The 15,850-nt window shown below is 48.7% G+C and overlaps 1 protein-coding gene across 1 annotated transcript in view; it reads right to left on the minus strand.

The window, feature by feature from the left end:
* The window catches only part of LOC116062365 (GTPase IMAP family member 8-like), a 37,628-nt gene extending 23,408 nt beyond the window's left edge, over window positions 1-14,220 (minus strand). The window contains exon 1 of the mRNA XM_035991021.1: window positions 14,107-14,220. The gene's annotated coding sequence lies outside the window, so the exon portion shown is untranslated. The remainder of the gene's footprint in view (window positions 1-14,106) is intronic.
* Between the last annotated feature and the right edge of the window lie 1,630 nt (window positions 14,221-15,850).

Raw genomic sequence — 15,850 nt, forward strand, 5'->3', positions numbered from 1 at the left:
TTAATTGGATCAACTGTCTGGGAGAAATCAGTTATCAGCAAAACAGTTGCACAACACTTCCTCTAACTTCCCCTAACAAAATATATTTGGCCAGTGCCCCCTTAATATTAAGCCTTGACCCCCCTCTTGCCTCCCTAACATTGGCAAATACTGTCATACATTTTTCATCCCCAAAGAGAGGATATTAATCATGTGCAGTGATAAATAAACTCTAGGTTAACACTGAATGAGTATTCTTGTGTTTATTGTTGTGTTGTTAGTTTTTTTTGTAGAACCAAACCTATTGAAGGTTGGTGCTATGTAACATTTGTGCCGAATATATTTGGTACCTATTAGATTGCATGTAGCCAGTTCTAGACCATTTGAAATGGTCTAGAACTGGAGTAGCGGCACGCTGTTGGTTGGATCGGTAGTGTCTCTATCCCCTGGCTCTACTCAAATAGATCAAATGAAATGTGCCAGAGTAACTCCAATTCATAAAGGAGGTGATCCATCCGATCTTAACAATTACAGACCCATTTCTATTATTAGCAATGTGGCAAAATTTTTTGAAACGCTAATATTTAATCAGTTATATAACTATATTAATCAGTCCTCCATTTTGTCTCAACATCAATCTGGTTTCAGACCAACATTTTCTACCACAACTGCCCTACTAAAGGTCACCAATGATGTGTCATCATCCTTGGATAACAATATGTCCACCGGAGCAATTTTTATAGATTTAACTAAAGCATTTGACCTTGTTAATCACTATATTCTTTTGGATAAACTTCATGCCATTGGTCTCTCTAAACAAGCTCTTCTCTGGTTCAACTCCTATTTACATTTTCGACATCAGTGTGTCCTCATCCACGGTAGTTTATCTCGCTTTTCTAGTATGGAAAAAGGTGTCCCTCAAGGATCATCGTTGGGGCCTCTCTTATTTTCAATCTTCGTGAATGATCTCCCCCAAGTTTGTTCCGATTGTTCTATACATTTATACGCTGATGACACAGTGATATATATACTTCTGATACTATGGTATCTAAGATACAGAACAATCTTCAATATGATTTCGATACTATTCAAAAATGGCTCCAATATAATGATCTTCTGTTGAATAAGAAAAAATCGTACTGCATGCTTTTCCCAACAAGATCTGCTGCCTTGAATCAGACTAACCTGTTAATTAACTTCTTAGATGGCACCCCTCTTGGGAGAGTAGATGGATACAAATACCTTGGCCTTTGGCTTGACTCTCAACTCTCCTTCAAAGCACACATGAACACTATTGTAAGGAAGTTAAATCACAATCTAAGGATGTTGTATCGCTCTAACAATTGTTTTACACAGCTGATAAGGTTAAGAATTGTGAAACAACTATTATTTCCAATTATGGACTACGCTGATGCAGTATATCAGAACACTACTGAGACCAATCTCAAGCCTCTGACTGTTGTTTTTAATAGTATCTGTAGATTTGTGTTGAGATGCCCCTACAGAACACATCATTGTGTCCTGTATTCCTCATTGAATATCTTGTCACCTAATGCTAGGAGACAATTTAACTGGTTTCAGATTATTTTCAAATGCATATATCTTAATCCAGGGTACAAGCAGCCGAAATGGGTTTCCTCAGGAGAGTGGCTGGCGTCTCCCTTAGAGATAGGGTGAGAAGGTGGGGGAAGTTAGTATGTGAGTGAATGAATGTGTATGTTGTACTGTAATGTCTTGTCTTTTGTACTGTCCAGTCCTACCGAGGACCCTCTCGAAAATGAGATGACACATCTCAAGAGGTATTCCTCATAAAATAAATAAATAAATCAATCTAATATTGTGTATGGAAAGTGGTAATGACCTCTGCTCTGAGAGTAGTAGGTTGTGTTGCTCAAGTGTGTTGTGGAGCAACAGGGAACTGACATGACATCACTTTGTGTACGGCTGCACTCATAGCAGCGAGTGTGATGACTATTTGTTGAGTCATGGTGAGCCAGGAAGTGGCTTTGGAAGTGGCTTTGGTGTCGCTGCACTGCTCTATTTATATTCTTCCTGGATATAGTCAGTTGTACTTGACGTTTATGCTGGCCATGGTGTGAGTCAAGGCTGTCCAGGAGCTCCTGGCTAGAAGAACTGCTGAGCTGACCTGCTGGTCTTCTGCATTAATTGCCTCAAATGTTTAATTTTTGCAAATAGTTGTTCAGTCACTGGCTGATCCAGCCTGCAGTCACTCTAAACAGCTTCAGGTCTTCAGTGAATTGTACTTTTGCTGGATGCTGATGTAACTCCTCTATATCACCATGCAGTTGCTCTTCTTTACCACATGGGGGCATTTTCTGTTACGGTTACATCTGAAAGAATTTAGATTCACTAGAAACCAAAGTTCAGTTCATGGTCATTTGTCATGATCAGATGTTAGGATAAGACTTTATTAACAGAGGGGGCGGGGTGCTATTTAAATAAAATTATTAAGCGGGTAGCCCAAATCAAGCAATCTGATTGGTTTATAGCTGGAATATAATAAACATATACCACGGCAGCCTGATGTTCAGACCTTTTTCAATCCTGTTGTAGCTCATTCTTTCATTAGGGAGCGGCTTTATGACTTTGCTGGAAACACTTTTTCATGCATGCAATGTTTATTTTATTTTATCAAGTTTTGTCTCTCTCACTTTCCTCTTAAATGTTTCATCTGTTGCAATTTGAAAAGCAACCTTTTAATGTCATTAAAGGTGCAATATGTAATTTATTTACTGTATTTCATCAAAAAAGGACCCCAATAAGTTGAAATCCAACTTATTGACAACAATGCTAAAGCCAGTATTTTCTCATTTGAAATTTCCGTTCTGTGATGATATGTCTGTTTATGTTTTGGCCTGTGTGTTGTTATCAACTGCCCAGTTTGACAGCCAGGCCGGGTTACCAGATATACCTGTAAAAATGTAAACCCAGCGGGCTACAGCTGTAACGTTAGTACAGCCATGAAAGCAGCAAACAGACAAACAGGATCAACGGAGACTTGCCATATTTCTAAACGGTTGCATAACCAGAGACGAGGTAAAAAACGGGTAAATATTGGAGATGCATTTAAAAGAAGGAGACAGCTTAGAGCCTAAAAGAGGAGTACTCCAGTTAGTTACTCACAAAAACATATAGACACAGCTGGTAAAGTGATCCTGACTGGTGCTAACGCCGCCATGGTAACACACGCACAACTGCTAACGTAGGATCCATGACATATGCCAGAAACCGCAAGTTTGATTTCCTCATAATGGAAACATGCAATTTAACTTTGGCAAACCACCCTGTAGCTAGAATTGTTGGATTGGGAGACAGTGTTCTCTACAGGTCGCTTTGCAATGTATGTAACGTTATGTTGTTATTGTGACTAACGTTACCATCGCCAGCTTCAAGGTATATATGTTGGACAGCAAGATGCTTCCCACTTTCTTACAAACTAGCATGCAACCATAATGTGTAATGTACTGACTGTACAGTGTATAGACAAGCTGTATAACGGGTCTGGAAGTAGTAGTACTGGCAATCTCCCCCCTGCCGAAATTGTTCCCCTGTTTCTGTTCAGCAGGCGTAGCCGACAGACAGTGACTGTGCCCTGGGTACAGACGACAGTGAGGTCACGGTCTTTTTCGCGACTGTTGCAGTGACGTTGAACCCAGAAAAGGTGGCTGTCAGTTCGGCACAAAGCTCCGCAAGGTCGCGGTCGTTGTTGTTACGGTTAGTTGATAAAGGTGACTGTCAGCCGCGTACAGAGCTCCGCGAGAGCAAGGGCTTTTATAACCTTCAAAATAGCAGCATCTAGCAGCTGCACTAATGTCTGGCAATTGTCGGTTATGGTCGGTGTTATGGTTGGTGTTTACATACCACCACAAGCCTACGTAGCAGACGTGCTACAACAGCTAACCGACCAGATTGACCCGACTGGAGCGTTTTTGAAGCTGCAGCTACAGACCTCAATGACCTCACTGACACTGTAACATCTTACATCAGTTTTTGCGAGGACAACTGTGGGCAAAACAAGAGCTTCTGAACATACAACAACAGCAAACCTTGGTTCACTCCTAATCTTAGGAAACTGCGTCAAGCTAAAGAGGAGGCCTACAGGAGTGGGGACCAGGACCTATACAATAAGGCCAGGAACAAGCTGACAAAGGAGATCATGGTAGCCAAAATAAGCTACAGTGAGAAACTTAAAGACAGCCTCTCAGCCAATGACCCTGCATCAGTTTGGAGAGGCCTGTGAAAGATCGCGGATTACAAGAGACCATCCCCCCACCCTGCAGAAAATCTCAGTCTGGCTGATGACCTGAATGACTTTTACTGCAGGTTTGAAAAGCAACCATTATCACACCCTTCACGCACAAAAGGTTTTCCCTCAACACCATCATCCCTGAACTCCTACATCAGAAGCTCACCCAGTTCTCAGTGCCTGCCTCCACCTGTTGACAGGCAGCAGCATGTAAGACTGGGGAGCATCTCATCCAAAACCTGGTCCATCAGCACTGGCACCCCACAGGGGTGTGTCCTCTCCCCGCTGCTCTTCTCCCTCTACACCAATGACTGCACCTCAAAGAACCCGTCTGTAAAACTCCTGAAGTTTGCAGATGACACCACTGTCATTGGTTTGATCCAGGATGGTGATTAGTCTGCTTACAGATGGGAGGTGGAACAGCTGGTCCAATGGTGCAGTCAGAACCACCTGGAGTTAAACCCCAAGAAGAATATGGAGATGACAGTGGACTTTAGGAGAAAGCTTCTTTCCCCAAGCAGTCACTCTGTTGAACATTCAGAAATAGCCCCCACCTTCACACTGAACAAAGTCAACCACAACTGTTCTGCTCATCTACCTCATGTCTATTTCAATCCTATAATTACAATATTGTTATTAATATATTACGATTGCACTGATCTGCCTTGCACTGTACTCATATTTAAATCCTAAAATCTCACTCTACTGACTGATATTGCACTATTCCTTCTCTCTTTTGTGTATGTTTTGTAAAATTGTAAATTCTATTGTATTGTTATACTGTACACTATTTTCTTTATATTCTTACCATCAACTGTTTTTTATTCTTAATATGTTAAGTGATTTACTTTGAGAGCAAAGATTACCGGAGTCAAATTCCTTGTTTACCTACGCAAACCTGGCCAATAAAACGGATTCTGATTCTGATTCTGCAAGACTAGCATGAAGCTAACATTGAAATTGTGCGACGTTGGGTTTAGCGTTCTCAACCTGGCAACTCCCGTAAACTTCGACGCTGTGGAAAAGGGTCTGGGGGAGACAACTCTTTTCAGTATTTTGAATTTGGACTGCAGGAACCATTATAAACGCTAGCTGTCAGTATTACATATTGGACCTTTAAAGCAGAATTTAATTTAGATTTGTCCATGTAAAGCACTTTGTAATTTAACGTCCTTCGAGCTGGATTCAGGCTTACTGCAAAGTGAGATTGTTAGGTCAGATCGTTCTGTTAAGGGTGAGTGAGGAATAGTGGACCCAAACGCAGAGAGAGAGAGGCAGGCTGGAGCAGCGTTGAAACACAAAGATTTATTTTCTCAAAAAACACAAACCAATCAAGGAGTCCTGTGAGCAAAAACTAATACCGGGAAAAAGGAGAGACTGACGAAGACGCACACACTGACACGGGGGAATACAAAACGATCTGACAAGAGACAAAGGGAACACAGGGGTTAAATACATGAGGTAATGAACAAATGAGGGACAGGTGACACGACAGGTGAAACACATCAGGGCGGGGCAGGACAATCAACAAAGGCTGGAACACAAAAGGTAAAACTAGACATGACGGGACAGAAAACAGACTATCAAAATAAAACAGGAAACAGGAACACTAACAAAAACCTGAAATCAACTAAACACAGAAACTTGACAACACAGAACACAGGAATCATACACAATAAAACAATAAAGGCAACAGAAATGAACAAACTGGTAACAGAAATGTCCCAAAACCATAACAGAGCCCCCCCCTCAAGGGCGGATACCAGACGGCCATAACAAAAAACAACCCAAAAAGGGCGACTAGAGTCGGGGGAGGCAGAGGGTCACTGGGGCACAGGGAGCAGAGCGTCACTGTGGCACAGGGAACAGAGAGTCACTAGGGCAAAGGAAACAGAGGGCCGGTGAGGCCTGGGGGAAACAGAGGGCCGGTCGGGACAGGGAACAGAGAGTCTCGGGGGAAACAGAGCGCGGCCACTCGGGACAGGGAACAGAGAGTCACTGGGAGACCTCGGCGACAGAGAGGCCTCGGCGACAGGGGACTGAGAGGCCTCGGCAACAGGGGACTGAGAGGCCTCGGCAACAGGGGACTGAGAGCAGCCACGAAGGCAGAAGCCTTCAGGCGGCCTGCGACAAGGCAGAATCCCTCTGGCCACCGGCGACGAAGGCAGAATCCCTCTGGCGGCCTGCGACGGAGGCAGAATCCCTCTGGCGGCCTGCGACGGAGGCAGAATCCCTCTGGCGGCCTGCGACGGAGGCAGAATCCCTCTGGTCACCGGCGACGGAGGCAGAATCCCTCTGGCCACCGGCGACGGAGGCAGAATCCCTCTGGCGGCCTGCGACGGAGGCAGAATCCCTCTGGCCACCGGCGACGAAGGCAGAATCCCTCTGGCGGCCTGCGACGGAGGCAGAATCCCTCTGGCCACCGGCGACGAAGGCAGAATCCCTCTGGCCACCGGCGACGAAGGCAGAATCTTCCAGGTGGCCGTACTGGGAATCAGGGGGTTGCTAGCTAGCTGGGGCTCAGGGAGGTTGCTAGCTAGCCGGGGCTTGGGAAGGCTGCTAGCTAGCCTGGATTCAGGAGGGCTGCTTGCTAGCTGGGGCTCAGGAAGGCTACTAGCTAGCCGGGGCTCAGAGAGGCTGTTAGCCAGCCGGGGATCAATAAAGCTGCTTGCTAGCTGAGGCTCAGGGAAGTTGCTAGCGGGCCGGGGTTCAGGAAGGCTGCTAGCTAGCCTGGATTTGGCGGAGATGCTAGCTAGCAGGGAGTCAAGGGGGTTGCTAGCTAGCTGTGGCTCGGGGAGGTTGCTAGCTAGCTGGGGCTCAGGAAGACTGCTAGCTAGCCCGCATTCAGGGGAGATGCTAGCTAGCCGGGGCTCAGGAAGGCTGCTAGCTAGCCTGGATTCAGGGAAGATGCTAGCTAGCAGGGAATCAGGGGAGTTGCTAGCTAGCCGGGGCTCAGGAAGGCTACTAGCTAGCCGGGACTCAAGAAGGCTGCTAGCTAGCCTGCATTCAGGGGAGATGCTAGCTAGCCGGGGCGCAGGAAGGCTGCAAGCTAGCCTGGATTCAGGGAAGAGGCTAGCTAGCCGGGGCTCAGGGAGGTTGCTAGCTAGCTGGGGCTCAGGAGACTGCTAGCTAGCCTGGCTTCAGGGGAGATGCTAGCTAGCCGGGGCGCAGGAAGGCTGCAAGCTAGCCTGGATTCAGGGAAGAGGCTAGCTAGCCGGGGCTCAGGAAGGCTGCTAGTTAGCCTGGATTCAGGGGAGTTGCTAGCTAGCTGTGGCTCAGGGAGGTTGCTAGCTAGCCGGGGCTCAGGAAGGCTGCTAACTAGCCGGGAATCAGGAAGACTGCTAGCTAGCCTGGATTCTGGGGAGATGCTAGCTAGCGGGGAATCAGGGGGGTTGCTAGCTAGCAGGGACTCAGAGGGATCGCTAGCTAGCCGGGACTCAGGGAGGTTGCTTGCTAGCTGAGGCTCAGAGAAGTTGCTAGCTGGCCGGGGTTCAGGAAGGTTGCTTGCTAGCTGAGGCTCAGAGAAGTTGCTAGCGGGCCGGGGTTCAGGAAGGCTGCTAGCTAGCCTGGATTTGGCGGAGATGCTAGCTAGCAGGGAGTCAAGGGGGTTGCTAGCTAGCTGTGGCTCGGGGAGGTTGCTAGCTAGCTGGGGCTCAGGAAGACTGCTAGCTAGCCTGCATTCAGGGGAGATGCTAGCTAGCCGGGGCTCAGGAAGGCTGCTAGCTAGCCTGGATTCAGGGAAGATGCTAGCTAGCAGGGAATCAGGGGAGTTGCTAGCTAGCCGGGGCTCAGGAAGGCTACTAGCTAGCCGGGACTCAAGAAGGCTGCTAGCTAGCCTGCATTCAGGGGAGATGCTAGCTAGCTGGGGCTCAGGAAGGCTGCTAGCTAGCCTGGATTCAGGGGAGTTGCTAGCTAGCTGGGGCTCAGGAGGTTGCTAGCTAGCTGGGGACTCAGGAAGACTGCTAGCTAGCCTGCATTCAGGGGAGATGCTAGCTAGCCGGGGCGCAGGAAGGCTGCAAGCTAGCCTGGATTCAGGGAAGAGGCTAGCTAGCCGGGGCTCAGGAAGGCTGCTAGTTAGCCTGGATTCAGGGGAGTTGCTAGCTAGCTGTGGCTCAGGGAGGTTGCTAGCTAGCCGGGGCTCAGGAAGGCTGCTAACTAGCCGGGAATCAGGAAGACTGCTAGCTAGCCTGGATTCTGGGGAGATGCTAGCTAGCGGGGAATCAGGGGGGTTGCTAGCTAGCAGGGACTCAGAGGGATCGCTAGCTAGCCGGGACTCAGGGAGGTTGCTTGCTAGCTGAGGCTCAGAGAAGTTGCTAGCTGGCCGGGGTTCAGGAAGGTTGCTTGCTAGCTGAGGCTCAGAGAAGTTGCTAGCGGGCCGGGGTTCAGGAAGGCTGCTAGCTAGCCTGGATTTGGCGGAGATGCTAGCTAGCAGGGAGTCAAGGGGGTTGCTAGCTAGCTGTGGCTCGGGGAGGTTGCTAGCTAGCTGGGGCTCAGGAAGACTGCTAGCTAGCCTGCATTCAGGGGAGATGCTAGCTAGCCGGGGCTCAGGAAGGCTGCTAGCTAGCCTGGATTCAGGGAAGATGCTAGCTAGCAGGGAATCAGGGGAGTTGCTAGCTAGCCGGGGCTCAGGAAGGCTACTAGCTAGCCAGGACTCAAGAAGGCTGCTAGCTAGCCTGCATTCAGGGGAGATGCTAGCTAGCCTGGATTCAGGGGAGTTGCTAGCTAGCTGGGGCTCAGGGAGGTTGCTAGCTAGCTGGGGCTCAGGAAGACTGCTAGCTAGCCTGCATTCAGGAGGGCTGCTTGCTAGCTGGGGCTCAGGAAGGCTACTAGCTAGCCGGGGCTCAGAGAGGCTGTTAGCCAGCCGGGGATCAATAAAGCTGCTTGCTAGCTGAGGCTCAGGGAAGTTGCTAGCGGGCCGGGGTTCAGGAAGGCTGCTAGCTAGCCTGGATTTGGCGGAGATGCTAGCTAGCAGGGAGTCAAGGGGGTTGCTAGCTAGCTGTGGCTCGGGGAGGTTGCTAGCTAGCTGGGGCTCAGGAAGACTGCTAGCTAGCCCGCATTCAGGGGAGATGCTAGCTAGCCGGGGCTCAGGAAGGCTGCTAGCTAGCCTGGATTCAGGGAAGATGCTAGCTAGCAGGGAATCAGGGGAGTTGCTAGCTAGCCGGGGCTCAGGAAGGCTACTAGCTAGCCGGGACTCAAGAAGGCTGCTAGCTAGCCTGCATTCAGGGGAGATGCTAGCTAGCTGGGGCTCAGGAAGGCTGCTAGCTAGCCTGGATTCAGGGGAGTTGCTAGCTAGCTGGGGCTCAGGGAGGTTGCTAGCTAGCTGGGGCTCAGGAAGACTGCTAGCTAGCCTGCATTCAGGGGAGATGCTAGCTAGCCGGGGCGCAGGAAGGCTGCAAGCTAGCCTGGATTCAGGGAAGAGGCTAGCTAGCCGGGGCTCAGGAAGGCTGCTAGTTAGCCTGGATTCAGGGGAGTTGCTAGCTAGCTGTGGCTCAGGGAGGTTGCTAGCTAGCCGGGGCTCAGGAAGGCTGCTAACTAGCCGGGAATCAGGAAGACTGCTAGCTAGCCTGGATTCTGGGGAGATGCTAGCTAGCGGGGAATCAGGGGGGTTGCTAGCTAGCAGGGACTCAGAGGGATCGCTAGCTAGCCGGGACTCAGGGAGGTTGCTTGCTAGCTGAGGCTCAGAGAAGTTGCTAGCTGGCCGGGGTTCAGGAAGGTTGCTTGCTAGCTGAGGCTCAGAGAAGTTGCTAGCGGGCCGGGGTTCAGGAAGGCTGCTAGCTAGCTGAGGCTCAGAGAAGTTGCTAGCGGGCCGGGGTTCAGGAAGGCTGCTAGCTAGCCTGGATTTGGCGGAGATGCTAGCTAGCAGGGAGTCAAGGGGGTTGCTAGCTAGCTGTGGCTCGGGGAGGTTGCTAGCTAGCTGGGGCTCAGGAAGACTGCTAGCTAGCCTGCATTCAGGGGAGATGCTAGCTAGCCGGGGCTCAGGAAGGCTGCTAGCTAGCCTGGATTCAGGGAAGATGCTAGCTAGCAGGGAATCAGGGGAGTTGCTAGCTAGCCGGGGCTCAGGAAGGCTACTAGCTAGCCAGGACTCAAGAAGGCTGCTAGCTAGCCTGCATTCAGGGGAGATGCTAGCTAGCCTGGATTCAGGGGAGTTGCTAGCTAGCTGGGGCTCAGGGAGGTTGCTAGCTAGCTGGGGCTCAGGAAGACTGCTAGCTAGCCTGCATTCAGGAGGGCTGCTTGCTAGCTGGGGCTCAGGAAGGCTACTAGCTAGCCGGGGCTCAGAGAGGCTGTTAGCCAGCCGGGGATCAATAAAGCTGCTTGCTAGCTGAGGCTCAGGGAAGTTGCTAGCGGGCCGGGGTTCAGGAAGGCTGCTAGCTAGCCTGGATTTGGCGGAGATGCTAGCTAGCAGGGAGTCAAGGGGGTTGCTAGCTAGCTGTGGCTCGGGGAGGTTGCTAGCTAGCTGGGGCTCAGGAAGACTGCTAGCTAGCCCGCATTCAGGGGAGATGCTAGCTAGCCGGGGCTCAGGAAGGCTGCTAGCTAGCCTGGATTCAGGGAAGATGCTAGCTAGCAGGGAATCAGGGGAGTTGCTAGCTAGCCGGGGCTCAGGAAGGCTACTAGCTAGCCGGGACTCAAGAAGGCTGCTAGCTAGCCTGCATTCAGGGGAGATGCTAGCTAGCTGGGGCTCAGGAAGGCTGCTAGCTAGCCTGGATTCAGGGGAGTTGCTAGCTAGCTGGGGCTCAGGGAGGTTGCTAGCTAGCTGGGGCTCAGGAAGACTGCTAGCTAGCCTGCATTCAGGGGAGATGCTAGCTAGCCGGGGCGCAGGAAGGCTGCAAGCTAGCCTGGAGTCAGGGAAGAGGCTAGCTAGCCGGGGCTCAGGAAGGCTGCTAGTTAGCCTGGATTCAGGGGAGTTGCTAGCTAGCTGTGGCTCAGGGAGGTTGCTAGCTAGCCGGGGCTCAGGAAGACTGCTAGCTAGCCTGGATTCTGGGGAGATGCTAGCTAGCGGGGAATCAGGGGGGTTGCTAGCTAGCAGGGACTCAGAGGGATCGCTAGCTAGCCGGGACTCAGGGAGGTTGCTTGCTAGCTGAGGCTCAGAGAAGTTGCTAGCTGGCCGGGGTTCAGGAAGGTTGCTTGCTAGCTGAGGCTCAGAGAAGTTGCTAGCGGGCCGGGGTTCAGGAAGGCTGCTAGCTAGCCTGGATTTGGCGGAGATGCTAGCTAGCAGGGAGTCAAGGGGGTTGCTAGCTAGCTGTGGCTCGGGGAGGTTGCTAGCTAGCTGGGGCTCAGGAAGACTGCTAGCTAGCCTGCATTCAGGGGAGATGCTAGCTAGCCGGGGCTCAGGAAGGCTGCTAGCTAGCCTGGATTCAGGGAAGATGCTAGCTAGCAGGGAATCAGGGGAGTTGCTAGCTAGCCGGGGCTCAGGAAGGCTACTAGCTAGCCGGGACTCAAGAAGGCTGCTAGCTAGCCTGCATTCAGGGGAGATGCTAGCTAGCCTGGATTCAGGGGAGTTGCTAGCTAGCTGGGGCTCAGGGAGGTTGCTAGCTAGCTGGGGCTCAGGAAGACTGCTAGCTAGCCTGCATTCAGGGGAGATGCTAGCTAGCCGGGGCTCAGGAAGGCTGCTAGCTAGCCTGGATTCAGGGGAGTTGCTAGCTAGCTGTGGCTCAGGGAGGTTGCTAGCTAGCCGGGGCTCAGGAAGGCTGCTAACTAGCCGGAAATCAGGAAGACTGCTAGCTAGCCTGGATTCTGGGGAGATGCTAGCTAGCGGGGAATCAGGGGGGTTGCTAGCTAGCTGGGGCACAGGAAGGCTACTAGCTAGCCGGGGTACAGGAAGGCTACTAGCTAGCCGGGGCTCAGAGAGGCTGCTAACTAGCCAGGAATCAGGAAGACTGCTAGCTAGCCTGGATTCTGGGGAGATGCTAGCTAGCGGGGACTCAGGGGGGTCGCTAGCTAGCAGAGAATCAGGGAGGTTGCTAGCTAGCTCGGAGTCAGGAGAGCTGCACGCCAGCTCGGAGTCAGGAGAGCTGCACGCCAGCCCGGAGTCAGGAGAGCCGCACGCCAGCCCGGAGTCAGGAGAGCTGCACGCCAGCCCGGAGTCAGGAGAGCTGCACGCCAGCCCGGGAACAGGAGAGCTGCACGCCAGCTCGGAGTCAGGAGAGCTGCACGCCAGCTCGGAGTCAGGAGAGCTGCACGCCAGCTCGGAGTCAGGAGAGCTGCACGTCAGCCCGGAGTCAGGAGAGCTGCACGCCAGCTCGGAAACGCTGGGCAGCAAGAGGTACGGAGAGCCACACTCTCTTGCAGTGGCCTGCCAGCGAGCCTCCATGATGGTTATGGCCAGAGCGGGATTCTTCTAAATTATTCCCCGAAAAAATCCCAGCAACAGCACACCATCAGTGTCTCTGGGGTGAAAAAAAGGCTCAAATTTCCGCACTGCTGGGTCCATGGTGGTCAGATCGTTCTGTTAGGTCAGATCGTTCTGTTAAGGGTGAGTGAGGAATAGAGGACCCAAACGCAGAGAGAGAGAGGCAGGCAGGAGCAGCGTTGAAACACAAAGATTTATTTTCTCAAAAAACACAAACCAATCAAGGAGTCCTGTGAGCTGTGGGCAAAAACTAATACCGGGAAAAAGGAGAGACTGACGAAGACGCGCGCACACACACTGACACGGGGGAATACAAAACGATCTGACAAGACACAAAGGGAACACAGGGGTTAAATACATGAGGTAATGAATAAATGAGGGACAGGTGACACGACAGGTGAAACACATCAGGGCGGGGCAGGACAATCAATAAAGGCTGGAACACAAAAGGTAAAACTAGACATGACGGGACAGAAAACAGACTATCAAAATAAAACAGGAAACAGGAACACTAACAAAAACCTGAAATCAAAACTAAACACAGAAACTTGATAACACAGAACACAGGAATCATACACAATAAAACAATAAAGGCAACAGAAATGAACAAACTGGTAACAGAAATGTCCCAAAACCATAACAGAGATGTCACATTTCCAGGAAACAGAACCAGAACGTGACGTTTGGGACAGGAGAAATCAGAAATCAGAAATCAGAAATCAGAAATCAGAAAGGGCTTTATTGCCAAGTACGTTGCACATACGAGGAATTTGTCATGGTGTTGTTGGAGCATGTCACACATACAAATATAAGAAGGATAAAAGGATATAAACAATATAAGTATAAACATATACACACAGTACGTATTAATAACGATAAAATAAATTTAAATACATAGTAAAATAAGTTAAACAGTAGTGAAAACTGCAGAGTAGGTACAGTGGCATGAGGAGCCAGAGGTGGGGTGTGGAGAGAGTCAGGGTGGATTCTGGGCCTTGTTTAGAAGGCTAGTGGCGGAGGGGAAAAAACTGGTCATGTGACGTGAGGTTTTGGTCCTGATGGACCTCAGCCTCCTGCCAGAGGGGAGTGGCTCAAAGAGCTTGTGTCCGGGGTGGGAGAGGTCAGCAGATCTTTATGTATACCTTCAGCATTATGACCTCGGTGGCCTAGTTAAAGCAGCTCAGTCTGTAGGGACTTGGCTTGGGAACTGACATTTAAGTCCCTGTACGGACCACAGTACAGAGTGTGGACTAGTAGCTGGAGAGATGCCAGTTCACCTCCTGGGCACTCTAAGGGTGCCTTTGAGCAAGACACAAAACCCCCAACTCGGGCCGCCTTTAATTTTTATGTTAATAAATACATAAACACATAAAAACACCCATTGGAGTTTATGGAAATCACTCAAAACAGAAAAATACCATTGCTCCAGAACTTAAAATAAAGTAATAAAACATATATAATGTATTCCTCCAGAGAGATTTACCTAAAATAAATGAATCAGAAACCAACTAACCTGATTACAACTCGACGATATCTCTTCTGCTTCTGAACTGCTTCTCTCTGTCTCTCTCTCTCTGAGCAAACATGTGCAGATACAAACAGTGTCATCACATTTCAAAATAAAAGCTTCTCTTTTATTTTAAGAGTACTAAAATATTTTACTCATGTAAAAGTACTTCATTAAATGTAAGGTATAGGTTAAAAGTTTTTCTATAGAATGTATGTTCATATAAAGCACTCTGAATTGATTTTGATCATTACATTTGATCATTTATCATTATACACAGACGAGTGGAACAACATCACGGCGTCCCGAGCTGATGTTCAAAGTTCATTCATTTGTCATTTGCACAATGAAATGAAAGTTGTAGTCCCTCCACACTCCACACTAATGCATGTGTGTATTTCAGGACTGTGTGTGTACTGAGTAACACGGTGTAGGAATATAACTGAATATAAATAGGATTTCCCTATTGAGGTATTAATAAAGTAAATGTGCCTGAAACTGCATCTGTTTTTTTATGATCAGGTCTTGAGATATATGTATATGTATTCATGTTCAAATGCAGGTGCGTTTAATGTTTGTAGGGACAAGGGTGCATGGTTTAGATGGTTATTTAAACCAGACGGACCCCTCAGCTGAAAAGAGACGGGGCAGGGACCCCCTAATACGTAATGGGGAGCGGAGCCAGAAGTTGGAAACATTCAGGGCTCAGCCCAAACCTAGGCGGGGTCCGAGGGGGGGGGGGGGGGGGTGCTCCATCTACTGCAGCTAAATGAACTATTTATCAATCATAATACCTGACTGCCCTCATGCCTAAATCTGAACATAATTTGAGGGAAAAACATGATAGTTACCAAAGAAAAGAATCATCCTGTAGAGCTGACATCCCGTTTCATATCTAACTGTTCTGTCTTCATCATTCTGAACTCCTGACAGCTAAAGACATGTAGAAACCACCTGATTTATATTACTTAAGTTCCATGATATATATATATATATATATACAGATAGTATGAAACCTACAAACATTTACAATAAATTCTTCAGACTCCTGTTAAACATGTGGCTTCTGTTTCTCTCTGTGACGGACTTGTTTTCTTTGACCTTTATTTTGAAAAGTATGACCAGAGATCTCGGTTTTAAAGCCGTCTGAGTCGATGAACTCAGACCTCCATTTTGATTGTTTGAATGTAACATGATGCTCTTCTCAGATCAGCTTTTACTTTCATTTACAGACAAGATGGAGGAAGAAACAGTGACGTCTGTTAAAACTGGAGACACAAAGCTCTAGTATTCATCAGAGGGAACAGCCAGCTCATATTTTAGTCAATGAATCATAAAGGATATACTGTAGGCCTACATGCATGTGAAGTAACCTATAACAGTTTATGAAATTGTAATGTATTCTGCTTTATGAAGTTTGTTGGATCCTCATATATATATATATATATATATATATATATATATATATATATATATATATATATATATATATATATATATATATAGATAGATAATGACTTTTCAAGAAAAATTCAAGTTTTGATTTAGAACAAAAATACAAATTTCATAATACATTAAAATATACATTAAAAGTACAGCTACTGTCCTCAGTGCACCATTGTGTCTGTCTGTTGCTGAAAGTGAAGTAACACTGGCTTGAAAATAGCATCATTCACCCTATAAATGTGTCTATAACTGCTGCGGTCAGCAAATATTAATTCAGAGATTTCTATAAAGTCAGTTTAAAGTT

Source organism: Sander lucioperca, chromosome 13, assembly GCF_008315115.2.
Source record: "Sander lucioperca isolate FBNREF2018 chromosome 13, SLUC_FBN_1.2, whole genome shotgun sequence".
Taxonomy (NCBI): domain Eukaryota; kingdom Metazoa; phylum Chordata; class Actinopteri; order Perciformes; family Percidae; genus Sander; species Sander lucioperca.